The 13,999-nt window shown below is 32.2% G+C and overlaps 1 long non-coding RNA gene across 1 annotated transcript; it reads right to left on the bottom strand.

Annotated features, from left to right (window-relative positions):
• Window positions 1-10,626: 10,626 nt before the first annotated feature.
• Window positions 10,627-13,480, bottom strand: LOC139482743 (uncharacterized). The gene is made up of 4 exons (XR_011654938.1): window positions 13,387-13,480; window positions 12,692-12,794; window positions 11,557-11,669; window positions 10,627-10,870 (listed from the first exon to the last, which is right to left on the bottom strand). It is a non-coding gene; the product is annotated as an uncharacterized lncRNA (long non-coding RNA).
• Between the last annotated feature and the right edge of the window lie 519 nt (window positions 13,481-13,999).

The raw sequence follows: 13,999 nt of genomic DNA, 5'->3' as shown, positions 1-13,999 counted from the left end.
CTATATAGTGATTCTAACTATCCTACTTCCTGTGGATACATTTATTTTGGCATTGCAAAAGTCATGTCTTCTAGGACTGTCCATGACGTTAAAATACAAAATCCCTTGAAAGTGTTTTAGTTGATTTTAGTCCTTCTCTGGTGCATGGATTCTATTATTGATTGTTGTTGGTTTTTATCTAGCTGTCAGAAATTGCGAGTACTCTTAAATCGTAATTTCTTGTTAATTTGACATTTGACAGAAAAACGCTTCGGACGCAAGAAACTAGTACCACTGTTGTATTCAATTTTTTACATCACTGGGTCGATACCTCTGCTGGTAGAATATCAGTCCCCGAGGGTATTATCAGCCCAGTAGTCAGTTTTTCGGTACTGACATGATTAACAAACTTTAATAAAATTGTCCGTTTATAAATTTATAAATTATTAAGAAACTAAGGTTTTAATTCCCTGAGGGAAAGTTGGCTTTAGATGAATATAGCTATATGATTTAGGTATTTTTGACAAATATAGCTCTTCAACGGTTTCGGTACTTAAACATCTTCGGATTTCAAATGTTTGGCTTTGATCGTTCCTAATGAAAGTAAATCCAGAAAAGCGCTTCGGACGCAAGGAATTATTAAACGTTTGTTTTCAATTTCTTACATCACCGAGTCGATACCTCTGCTGGTGGACTATCAGTCCCCGAGGGTATTATCTGCCCAGTAGTCAGTATTTCGGTACTGACTTGGTTTAACAAACTGTACATAAGTTGTCCGTTTATGAATTTAGAAAATATTATGAAAGTATTGAGGTTTCAACTCCCTCAGGCAGAGGTGGCTTTAGATGAATTTGCCTTTTTATTTTAGGTACTGCGGATTCATTTATTTTCGTGGGAATCAATTTTCGTGGATTGAGGAAACACAGCATGTTGGTGGGTATTTGATTTCGTGGTTTTGTCAAGGTCTGCATACAGAGCTTATAGCAAATGTGTATTTGTTTGAACATTTGAATTACTGGTTCACCTGTTCCCACCAAAACCACAAAAATTGGTATCCAACGAATAATAATGAATCCACAGTATCTTCAACGATTTCGGTACTTATACATCTTCGAATTTCAAATGTTTGGCTTTGAGCGTTCCTGGTGAAGGTGAATAAAGAAAAAGCGCTTCGGACACAAGAAATTATAAAACATGCTGTTTTCAATTTGTTTTGACATGTTTATGCTATTTTCAATGCTTTTTTCAGTATTTAATGTTTACTTATTCAGGACTATATATATCTGATCTATATACCAGCTTTGATAAATAATTGATATAACTATTATTTTTCACTTCTTCGAGATGATAAATCGGACTATATGAAGTTAAAATAATTCATTGTGGACTTTCAAAGCACTATAATGACATACATTCGGAATGATGTAACGTTAAATTGGATGTCGACGGTGTGTAGTATAAAAAAGCGTTTTGACACATACGACCAGACAGATAAAAAATAACGAATGAATAGCAAGTAAATTTTCTAAAATTATCTGAGGAAAATGTAAATAAAGTTTGTTATGAATCAAGTCACGTCCGAAACACCGAGTTGGTTACACACTGATCACCGAGTTGGTTACACTCGCGGATAAAAATAGCTGACTGTCAGTGGTATCGATGTATGTTAATGAAAGTAATTCTTCTATTGTGTGATGAATGTTTTGCCAAATAATAGTTTTGTTACTGTAAGTCAAGGGGTGTTGATATAATGCATATAGTTTTGTCACTGTAAGTCAAGGGTTGTTGATATAATTCTAGTTTTGTTACTGTAAGTCAAGGGGTGTTGATATAATTCATATTGTTTTGTCACTGTAAGTCAAGTGGTGTTGACATAATTCATATAGTTTTGTTACTGTAAGTCAAGGGATGTTGGTATAATTCACATTGTTTTGTTACTGTAAGTCAAGGGATGTTGCTATAAGTCATATTGTTGTGTTACTGTAAGTCAAGGGGTGTTGATATAATTCACATTGTTTTGTTACTGTAAGTCAAGGGGTGTTGATATAATTCACATTGTTTTGTTACTGTAAGTCAAGGGGTGTTGATATAATGCATATAGTTTTGTCACTGTAAGTCAAGGGTTGTTGATATAATTCTAGTTTTGTTACTGTAAGTCAAGGGGTGTTGATATAATGCATATAGTTTTGTCACTGTAAGTCAAGGGTTGTTGATATAATTCTAGTTTTGTTACTGTAAGTCAAGGGGTGTTGATATAATTCATATTGTTTTGTCACTGTAAGTCAAGGGGTGTTGACATAATTCATATAGTTTTGTTACTGTAAGTCAAGGGATGTTGGTATAATTCACATTGTTTTGTTACTGTGAGTCAAGGGATGTTGCTATAAGTCATATTGTTGTGTTACTGTAAGTCAAGGGGTGTTGATATAATTCATATTGTTTTGTTACTGTAAGTCAAGGGGTGTTGATATAGTTCACATTGTTTTGTTACTGTAAGTCAAGGGGTGTTGATATAATGCATATAGTTTTGTCACTGTAAGTCAAGGGGCGTTGATATAATTCTAGTTTTGTTACTGTAAGTCAAGGGGTGTTGATATAATTCATATTGTTTTGTCACTGTAAGTCAAAGGGTGTTGACATAATTCATATAGTTTTGTTACTGTAAGTCAAGGGATGTTGGTATAATTCACATTGTTTTGTTACTGTAAGTCAAGGGATGTTGGTATAATTCACATTGTTTTGTTACTGTAAGTCAAGGGGTGTTGATATAATTCATATTGTTGTGTTACTGTAAGTCAAGGGGTGTTGATATAATTCATATTGTTTTGTTACTGTAAGTCAAGGGATGTTGGTATAATTCACATTGTTTTGTTACTGTAAGTCAAGGGGTGTTGATATAATTCATATTGTTTTGTTACTGTAAGTCAAGGGGTGTTGATATAATTCATATTGTTTTGTTACTGTAAGTCAAGGGGTGTTGATATAATTCATATTGTTTTGTTACTGAAGTCAAGGGATGTTTATAAAATTTATATTGTTTTGTTACTGTAAGTCAAGGGGTGTTGATATCATTCTAGTTTTGTTACTGTACGTCAAAGGGTGTTGATATAATTCATATTGTTTTGTTACTGTAAGTCAAGGGGTGTTGATATAATTCATATTGTTGTGTTACTTTAAGTCAAGGGGTGTTGATATAATTCATATTGTTTTGTTACTGTAAGTCAAGGGATGTTGATATAATTCATATTGTTTTGTTACTGAATATCAAGGGGTGTTGATATAATTCATATTGTTTTGTTACTGAATGTCAAAGGGTGTTTATAAAATTTATATTGTTTTGTTACTGTAAGTCAAGGGGTGTTGATATAATTCATATTGTTTTGTTACTGTGAGTCAAGGGGTGTTGCTATAATTCATATTGTTTTGTTACTGTACGCCAAGGAGTGTTGATATAATTCATATTGTTTTGTTACTGTGAGTCAAGGGGTGTTGCTATAATTCATATTGTTTTGTTACTGTAAGTCAAGGGGTGTCGATATTATTCTTATTGTTGTGTTACTGTTAGTCAAGGGGTGTTGATATAATTCAAATAGTTTTGTTACTGAAAGTCAAGGGGTGTTTATATACTTCACATTGTTTTGTTACTGTAAGTCAAGGGGTGTTGATATAATTCATATTGTTTTGTTACTGTAAGTCAAGGGGTGTTGATATAATTCACATTGTTTTGTTACTGTAGGTCAAGGGGCGTTGATATAATTCTAGTTTTGTTACTGTAAGTCAAGGGGTGTTGATATAATTCATATAGTTTTGTTACTGTAAGTCAAGGGGTGTTGATATGATTCATTTAGTTTTGTTACTGTAAGTCAAGGGGTGTTGATATAATTCATATTGTTTTGTTACTGTAAGTCAAGGGGTGTTGATATAATTCATATTGTTTTGGTTACTGTAGATCAAGGGGTGTTGATATAATTCACATTGTTTTGTTACTTTAAGTCACGGGGTGTTGATATAATTCATATTGTTTTGTTACTGTAAGTCAAGGTATGTTGATATAAGTCATATAGTTTTGTTACTCTAAGTCAAGGGGTGTTAATATAATTCATATTGTTTTGTTACTGTAAGTCAAGGGGTGTTGATATAATTCATATTGTTTTGTTACTGTAAGTCAAGGGGTGTTGATATAATTCATATTGTTTTGTTACTGTAAGTCAAGGGGTGTTGATATAATTCATATTGTTTTGTTACTGTAAGTCAAGGGGTGTTGGTATAATTCATATTGATTTGTTACTGTAAGTCAAGGGGTGTTGATATAATTTATATAGTTTTGTTACTGTAAGTCAAGGGGTGTTGATATAATTCTTATTGTTTTGTTACTGTAAGTCAAGGGGTGTTGCTATAATTCATATTGTTTTGTTACTGTAAGTCAAGGGGTGTTGATATAATTCATATTGTTTTGTTACTGTTAGTCACGGGGTGTTGATATAATTCATATTGTTTTGTTACTGTAAGTCAAGGGATGTTGATATAATTCATATTGTTTTGTTACTGTAAGTCAAGGGGTGTTGATATAATTCATATTGTTTTGTTACTGTAAGTCACGGGGTGTTGCTATAATTCATATTGTTTTGATACTGTAAGTCAAGGGGTGTTGATATAATTCATATTGTTTTGTTACTGTAAGTCAAGGGGTGTTGATATAATTCATATTGTTTTGGTTACTGTAAGTCAAGGGGTGTTGATATAATTCATATTGTTGTGTTACTTTATGTCAAGGGGTGTTGATATAATTCATATTGTTTTGTTACTGTAAGTCAAGGGATGTTGATATAATTCATATTGTTTTGTTACTGAATATCAAGGGGTGTTGATATAATTCATATTGTTTTGTTACTGAATGTCAAAGGGTGTTTATAAAATTTATATTGTTTTGTTACTGTAAGTCAAGGGGTGTTGATATAATTCATATTGTTTTGTTACTGTGAGTCAAGGGGTGTTGCTATAATTCATATTGTTTTGTTACTGTACGCCAAGGAGTGTTGATATAATTCATATTGTGTTGTTACTGTGAGTCAAGGGGTGTTGCTATAATTCATATTGTTTTGTTACTGTAAGTCAAGGGGTGTCGATATTATTCTTATTGTTGTGTTACTGTTAGTCAAGGGGTGTTGATATAATTCAAATAGTTTTGTTACTGAAAGTCAAGGGGTGTTTATATACTTCACATTGTTTTGTTACTGTAAGTCAAGGGGTGTTGATATAATTCATATTGTTTTGTTACTGTAAGTCAAGGGGTGTTGATATAATTCACATTGTTTTGTTACTGTAGGTCAAGGGGCGTTGATATAATTCTAGTTTTGTTACTGTAAGTCAAGGGGTGTTGATATAATTCATATAGTTTTGTTACTGTAAGTCAAGGGGTGTTGATATGATTCATTTAGTTTTGTTACTGTAAGTCAAGGGATGTTGATATAATTCATATTGTTTTGTTACTGTAAGTCAAGGGGTGTTGATATAATTCATATTGTTTTGGTTACTGTAGATCAAGGGGTGTTGATATAATTCACATTGTTTTGTTACTTTAAGTCACGGGGTGTTGATATAATTCATATTGTTTTGTTACTGTAAGTCAAGGTATGTTGATATAAGTCATATAGTTTTGTTACTCTAAGTCAAGGGGTGTTAATATAATTCATATTGTTTTGTTACTGTAAGTCAAGGGGTGTTGATATAATTCATATTGTTTTGTTACTGTAAGTCAAGGGGTGTTGATATAATTCATATTGTTTTGTTACTGTAAGTCAAGGGGTGTTGGTATAATTCATATTGATTTGTTACTGTAAGTCAAGGGGTGTTGATATAATTTATATAGTTTTGTTACTGTAAGTCAAGGGGTGTTGATATAATTCTTATTGTTTTGTTACTGTAAGTCAAGGGGTGTTGCTATAATTCATATTGTTTTGTTACTGTAAGTCAAGGGGTGTTGATATAATTCATATTGTTTTGTTACTGTAAGTCACGGGGTGTTGATATAATTCATATTGTTTTGTTACTGTAAGTCAAGGGATGTTGATATAATTCATATTGTTTTGTTACTGTAAGTCAAGGGGTGTTGATATAATTCATATTGTTTTGTTACTGTAAGTCACGGGGTGTTGCTATAATTCATATTGTTTTGTTACTGTAAGTCAAGGGGTGTTGATATAATTCATATTGTTTTGTTACTGTAAGTCAAGGGGTGTTGATATAATTCATATTGTTTTGGTTACTGTAAGTCAAGGGGTGTTGATATAATTCACATTTTTTGGTTACTGTAAGTCAAGGGGTGTTGATATAATTCATATTGGTTTGTTACTGTAAGTCAAGGGGTGTTGGTATAATTCATATTGATTTGTTACTGTAAGTCAAGGTATGTTGATATAAGTCATATAGTTTTGTTACTCTAAGTCAAGGGGTGTTAATATAATTCATATTGTTTTGTTACTGTAAGTCAAGGGGTGTTGATATAATTCATATTGTTTTGTTACTGTAAGTCAAGGGGTGTTGATATAATTCATATTGTTTTGTTACTGTAAGTCAAGGGGTGTTGGTATAATTCATATTGATTTGTTACTGTAAGTCAAGGGGTGTTGATATAATTTATATAGTTTTGTTACTGTAAGTCAAGGGGTGTTGATATAATTCTTATTGTTTTGTTACTGTAAGTCAAGGGGTGTTGCTATAATTCATATTGTTTTGTTACTGTAAGTCAAGGGGTGTTGATATAATTCATATTGTTTTGTTACTGTAAGTCACGGGGTGTTGATATAATTCATATTGTTTTGTTACTGTTAGTCAAGGGATGTTGATATAATTCATATTGTTTTGTTACTGTAAGTCAAGGGGTGTTGATATAATTCATATTGTTTTGTTACTGTAAGTCACGGGGTGTTGCTATAATTCATATTGTTTTGTTACTGTAAGTCAAGGGGTGTTGATATAATTCATATTGTTTTGTTACTGTAAGTCAAGGGGTGTTGATATAATTCATATTGTTTTGGTTACTGTAAGTCAAGGGGTGTTGATATAATTCACATTTTTTGGTTACTGTAAGTCAAGGGGTGTTGATATAATTCATATTGGTTTGTTACTGTAAGTCAAGGGGTGTTGGTATAATTCATATTGATTTGTTACTGTAAGTCAAGGGGTGTTGATATAATTTATATAGTTTTGTTACTGTAAGTCAAGGGGTGTTGATATAATTCTGATTGCTTTGTTACTGTAAGTCAAGGGGTGTTGCTATAATTCATATTGTTTTGTTACTGTAAGTCAAGGGGTGTTGATATAATTCATATTGTTTTGTTACTGTAAGTCAAGGGGTGTTGATATAATTCACATTTTTTGGTTACTGTAAGTAAAGGGTGTTGATTTAATTCATATTTTTTTTGTTACTGTAAGTCAAGGGGTGTTGATATAATTCATATTGTTTTGTTACTGTAAGTCAAGGGGCGTTGAGATAATTCATATTGTTTTGTTACTGTAAGTCAAGGGGTGTTGATATAATTCACATTGTTTTGTTACTGTTAGTCAAGAAGTGTTGATATAATTCATATTGTTTTGTTACTGTAAATCAAGGGGTGTTGATATAATTCACATTGTTTTGTTACTGTAAGTCAAGGGGTGTTGATATAATTCATAAAGTTTTGTTACTGTAAGTCAAGGGGTGTTGATACAATTCATATTGTTTTGTTACTGTAAGTCAAGGGGTGTTGATATAATTCATATTGTTTTGTTACTGTAAGTCAAAGGGTGTTGATATATTTCATATTGTTTTGTTACTGTAAGTCAAGGGGTGTTGATATAATTCATATTGTTTTGTTACTGTAAGTCAAGGGGCGTTGAGATAATTCATATTGTTTTGTTACTGTAAGTTAAGGGATGTTGATATAATTGATGTTGTTGTGTTACTGTAAGTCAAGGGATGTTGATATAATTCATATTGTTTTGTTACTGTAAGTTAAGGGACGTTGACATAATTAATATTGTTTTGTTACTGTAAGTCAAGGGGTGTTGATATAATTCATATTGTTTTGTTACTGTAAGTCAAGGGATGTTGATATAATTGATGTTGTTGTGTTACTGTAAGTCAAGGGATGGTGATATAATTCATATTGTTTTGTTACTATAAGTCAAAGGTGTTGATATAATTCAAATTGTTTTGTTACTGTAAGTCAAGGGGTGTTGATATAATTCATATTGTTTTGTTACTGTACATAAAGGCAACAGTAGTATACCGTTGTTCAAAACTCATAAATCCATGGACAAAAACAAAATCGGGGTAACAATCTAAAACCGAGGGAAACGCATTAAATATAAGAGGAGAACAACGACACAACACTAAAATATAGCACACACAGAAACGGACCAAGCATCAGACAAAATCCCACGAGAATAACAAATATAACATCAAAACCAAATACATGAATTTGGGATAGACAAGTACCGTGACACATCTTATCGCAATGTGAAATTACACTAAAAAATAAGAGAAAACAAACGACGCAACGTTAAAATGTAACACACACAGAAACAAACAATAATATAACAATGGCCATATTCCTGACTTGGTACAGGTCATTTTAAAAGGAAACAATGGTGGGTTGAACCTGGTTTTGTGACATGTCAAACCTCGCACTTTAATGGCAATGTTAAATATAACATTAAAATGACAACATAATATTACAGAACTACAGTACAAATAAATAGGATAACGTATTAGACAAAGAAACACATGATTAATGAATAACAAAAAGCATCAGGTTTAAAATTCAATACGTCAAAAACGCGCCTCGTCCACACAAGACTCACCAGTGACGCCCAGATATAAAAGATCGAAAGCGAAAAAAAGTACAAAGTTGTACACCACTGAAGATCAAAAGTTGAAAAAGGCTATGTCAAATACGGCTTTATTTTTATGCTTGGGATATGAACATCCTTATTATTTAGAACAATTAATACTATTGCAAACAGTAAATTTTATCAAATGAATATAACAGATATACATAATGAAACTGAAGTCTTAACTCATTACAGAAACCAAACACGAATACATAATGCAAAGACCAACACAGAATAGACACACCCGACTCAGTCCAGGCCTCAACGCAGTAAATTATGAAAATGACGTCATATACGATGGTAAAAAAGCATTACAAATTACGTCACATTTGAATTTATGAAATTTATGAAACAGCAGAAAAATGACGTCATATATGAAAAACTATATCTCAAAAGTAAGATAGAATTAGAATTGATTAATGATTATAATAGAACTAAATACTGATATTGCATTTAAACACAATGCATATTGCAATACTTATTAATAGCAATTAACTATAATATATATATATGTCCAGTTTGTTATGAATCCAACTTCAAACGTAAATTATCGTACAGATTACGCTGACCAAAATTACATCTAATAAATGACGGCGGTGATTAATTTTCTTTCCATAACACATAAATATAATAGAAAAGACGTCAACACATTTGACAAAATCCGATGAGAATTACAAATACAACATTAAACATTTAAACTAAATAAATGAATTTGGGATAGACAAGTACCGTAACACGTCTTATAGTAATGCGAATTCACACTCAGCAAAACAGTCACAATCGGGAATAAGTCACGTTTGGTAATTAAAAGATTAGACGACATAATGACAAACCACAATCTACCATGTGATAAAAATGTCCTTAGCTAGTTTGGTTAAAGACACATCGTATGGATCCACCAATTCGTGATGGTGTCCATAAAATTTACGGAGTGTCAATTTTAATCTGTCCTCCTCATAACTTTGTTGGAGTAGTTTCTGCGTAAGGAGCACACTCCTGTATATGAAGTCCGTATAGTGTGCACAAGCACGTGAATAACGTATCAATTGTAAACACCATACGAAGGGGCAGTTGGTATGTTACTGCTGAGAAATGGGAAATTGATAATTTGGAAGTTGAAATCGTCCGATTTGTCATAGATTTTCGTGTGAAGTCGTCCATCTACGTCAATATTGAGGAAAAGATCAAGGTATGAAGCAGTCCTTCTAGTATCAGTAGTATCCTTAATTTCAAGTTCACTGGGATACATGAGATGTAAGTATTGGCTGAAGTATGGGTTATTCAATGATAGAACATCATCAATATATCGGAAAGTAAAATAAAAGAATTTCGCAAGGTGCTTTTTCTTTTTGTCTTTTAGAAGGTTCTGAATGAATTCTGCTTCATACGAGTACAAAAACAAATCAACCAGCAGGGGTGCACAATTAGTGCCCATTGGAATACCGATTGTCTGTTGAAATATAAATCCTCCAAACTCAACAAATATATTGTCGATCAAAAAGTCCAGCATTTTGATAATATCATCTTCAGTATATTTTCTGGAAGATTCAGTGTGATTCTTCTCAAAATATGAATTATTGTAACCCAAAACAAGAAATTTGTATCTAAGATTCCCATTTTTATAGAAAAAGCTCTGTTGTATGAGATGTTGAAGTCGATCTTTCAACTGAGCATGGGGAATAGTAGTATATATAGCGTAGAAAAATCAAAAGTTTTTATGTTGCTGCAAAATTGCAAAGATTGTGATCGAAGGTTAAGCAGTAGATTTGTATTATAATCAATTTCTTTATTTTTTGCTATCTAATTTTACAGATAGAACAACTAAATCTAAACACGTGATGTTGAATTTTGTATTTAATTGTTGATATCATTTTGAAATTTATATTGGCTTAATCATGTAGCTATTATTTGTAAATAAAATATTAATAACAAATGGAAGAAATCTAATAAAGCTTATAAAATGCAAGTCCTATAAACAAAATATGCAAGTTGTAAACAACACTTCCGACACCATTTCCTGCAAAGAAAACAAATGTTTTTAAACTGTTGCGTTTGAAGCATGAAGGTAAATGCATCATGGTACAATGAAACCTTAATTTTAGAACAATTTATTAATTTATCACCTAGCGAATCGTCGGGACATGCCGTCAATTATTACATAACCGTTTTACATATGATATCGGATATAGATATAGGAAAATGTGGTATGAGTGCTAATGAGACATCTCCCGATCCAAATAACAATTTATAAAAGTAAACAATTATAGGTCAGATATGTTCCTTATTTCGTTACTTCAATCCACTTTCCTTTTCACAACTATGACGATTAACTGGGTTCGTTATAAAATGTGCGACACGACGGGTGCCGCATGTGGTGCAGGATCTGCTTACCTTTCCGGATCACCTGAGATTATCCCCAGTGTTAGGGTTGCTTTGTATTTAGTTTTTAATACTCTGTGTTGTGTTCTATTATTTGTCTTTATGTCTTTTCTTCTTTAGCCATAGAGTTGGCAGCTTATTTTTGAAATATGAGTTTGACTGTCCCTCTGGTATCTTTCGCCCCTCTTTTATCCCTGTAAAATGATTCAAAACATTTGAAAATAAGGATATCATAATAAGGATTTTGTACTTTAGACGGACATAATTATACTTATATATATATATATATATATATATACATAATATTGCATACATCATACATACCACTACCACAATTGTAGGTCGAAATTAGCTTTTTGGTAATGGCGATGTTATTATCTAGATTCTTATCGCAGTTAGCAAATGAATTCAAACAATTCAAATGGACAAGTGCAGCACTGGGATTTAAATAAAAAAAAAATATCATAGACATTAAAATGCAATAAAAAAATATTATTTTTTATAAGATACATAATCTGATGTTCAAAAGTTGTCGTTTGTTGATTTGTTTCATAAGTGGGTCTCGTTTCTAGTTTCTTTAACACTTATATCGTTGGTTTACCCGATTGAATGGTTTAACAATAGTCATTTTGGCGCCCTTTATAGCTTGCTGTTTTGATGACGGTACTTTGACCTATACTGGTTTACTTTTACAAACTGTGACTTGGAGGGAGAGTTGTCTTTCAGGCACTCATACCACATCTTCTTATATCTACATCAGTTTTACCAATTTTGTCATAAATATTAAAAAAGGAAAACATCGTGATGAGTATTCTATTTGATGTATTTCAACAGCTGTCTGGCATTCATGTAACTGTGAATATGATTTCCAACCCTGCATGTGCATTTAAATGTTAGATGTAGACGAACAAAAATATTGTCACTTTAGGAAAACTTTAATAGAGTCAATTGTGATAATAAATATCTCTAAAGTGATGAAAGTAGCAAAATGTCTGAAACAACATATCAAGAAAGATATGAGCTGATATAGGAAAAACGTACAGGCCATGCCAGGTAAGCGTTTAGACCAGGATCTACTTACGCCTCTAGAGCACCTGAGATCACCCCCATTTTTTGGTGGGATTTGTATCGTTTAGTCTTATGTTTTCTATGTTTTGTCTTCTGTACTAATATTTGTCTCATATGCGAATCGGAGAGGGGCGGCTAGGGGGCCTGGGTCCCTTTACATGGGAAAAAGTTGATTATATAGATAATCACTGAAGCATGACAGGAGCGGCCCCCATTAGGTAAGTCAGCCTCCCCCTTATGAGAAGTTCTGGATCTGCCATTGTGTCTGTTTATCTTTTTATTTTTATTAATGTTAGTTTATTTTCAATCGTTGAGTTTGACTGACACTCTGGTATCTTCCGTCCCTCTTTTAAACAATAAAACTACAAGTATTAAATAATGAAAATCTTACCTGCATATTTTTCGCTTGTCAAGTATATTCGTATATACCAATACGTTGTTGAACTCTTTTAGACAAGAATGCAATCTTGAAGAATCACAATCCTGGGCGACGGCTAGGGAATAAAGCATTAGAATAACTTTTCGCTATTCAAATAATATGCACAAGACAATACAGCCTCTTCGGAATTTGAACTTTGACCCTTTGTTTATTTCATTTCGATTTTTCATACCCCCTCCCCCTCATATATCGTTTACATATATTAGATTATAGCCGATGTGGTATGCATGCCGTTATCTCTTGATGTATGTTTCGAGTACTCTAGAAAATATCAATTTACGATTCTGTTTTACAGTCAGAAAATTAAGTATTATGCCATTCTCCATGAATACAGATAAAGCAATCACATCAATACAAATTTATCAGAGATTTTATGCCGAGTGACCTCTGTATTTTTCTTTACGTGAAAAAAAACAACGTTTGTGTTCTTGTTCCTTTTTCGTTTATTATTATTGTTGTGTGATCTTTTTTTAATTTTGTTTATTTAATCATTATATCTCAACTTTAAAGAAATAAAGACATTAATGAATGAATTCATGAGTGCTCATGACTAATGATGGACAGTGTTGAAATCAATTAAAATAACTACGCATTTATAAATTTGAAAAACAATACACAACATATGTGAAAGGGAAGAAATACCTTACCTTGTATGATCATACCAATAGACACAAAACATATAATAAGAGCTATGCCAGACGGTATGTGCATTCTTCTTGTGTCCACCCTGTACAAATAAACACACATACATAAAAAGGAAGTATACACTTAGAAACAGAAACGTGAGGGTAGGAGCGCCTTTAAATAAGTTTGAACCCCACACTCTGTATGTGCTTGTCTCGTGTCAGAAACCTAAAATTCAATGGTTGTCGTTGGTTTATGTCTATCATAATGTTTTACCTTCATTATTTTGTACATAGATCATGACGCTAGTTCTACATTTGCCAATTTGGTGCCATGTATTGCTGACAATGCAGTATTTGTGTAACATATTGTTGATGGCCTTTCGGTGACCTAGGTAGTTTCTGTGTTATTTGGTCTTTTGTTCAGAGTTGTCTAATTTGCCATCGTCCCACATTTTCTATTTTATAAATGAAGAAAAACATGAAATCGTATGCACCTTATTATATACGATAATAACAACTAGAGGCTCTTAAGAATATGTGTCGTTCATGATTACCTAGGTCTATGTGAATCTTCAACTAGAATATAATTCAGTAAAAAAAATCTTTTTGTTAATTTTCTATTGCTGATTGTTTC

The sequence above is a fragment of the Mytilus edulis genome, chromosome 7 (genome assembly GCF_963676685.1).
Source record: "Mytilus edulis chromosome 7, xbMytEdul2.2, whole genome shotgun sequence".
Classification (NCBI taxonomy): Eukaryota; Metazoa; Mollusca; class Bivalvia; order Mytilida; family Mytilidae; genus Mytilus; species Mytilus edulis.
The sequence above is the reverse complement of the archived record's forward strand: the minus strand, read 5'-3'. Positions and strand labels throughout refer to the sequence as shown.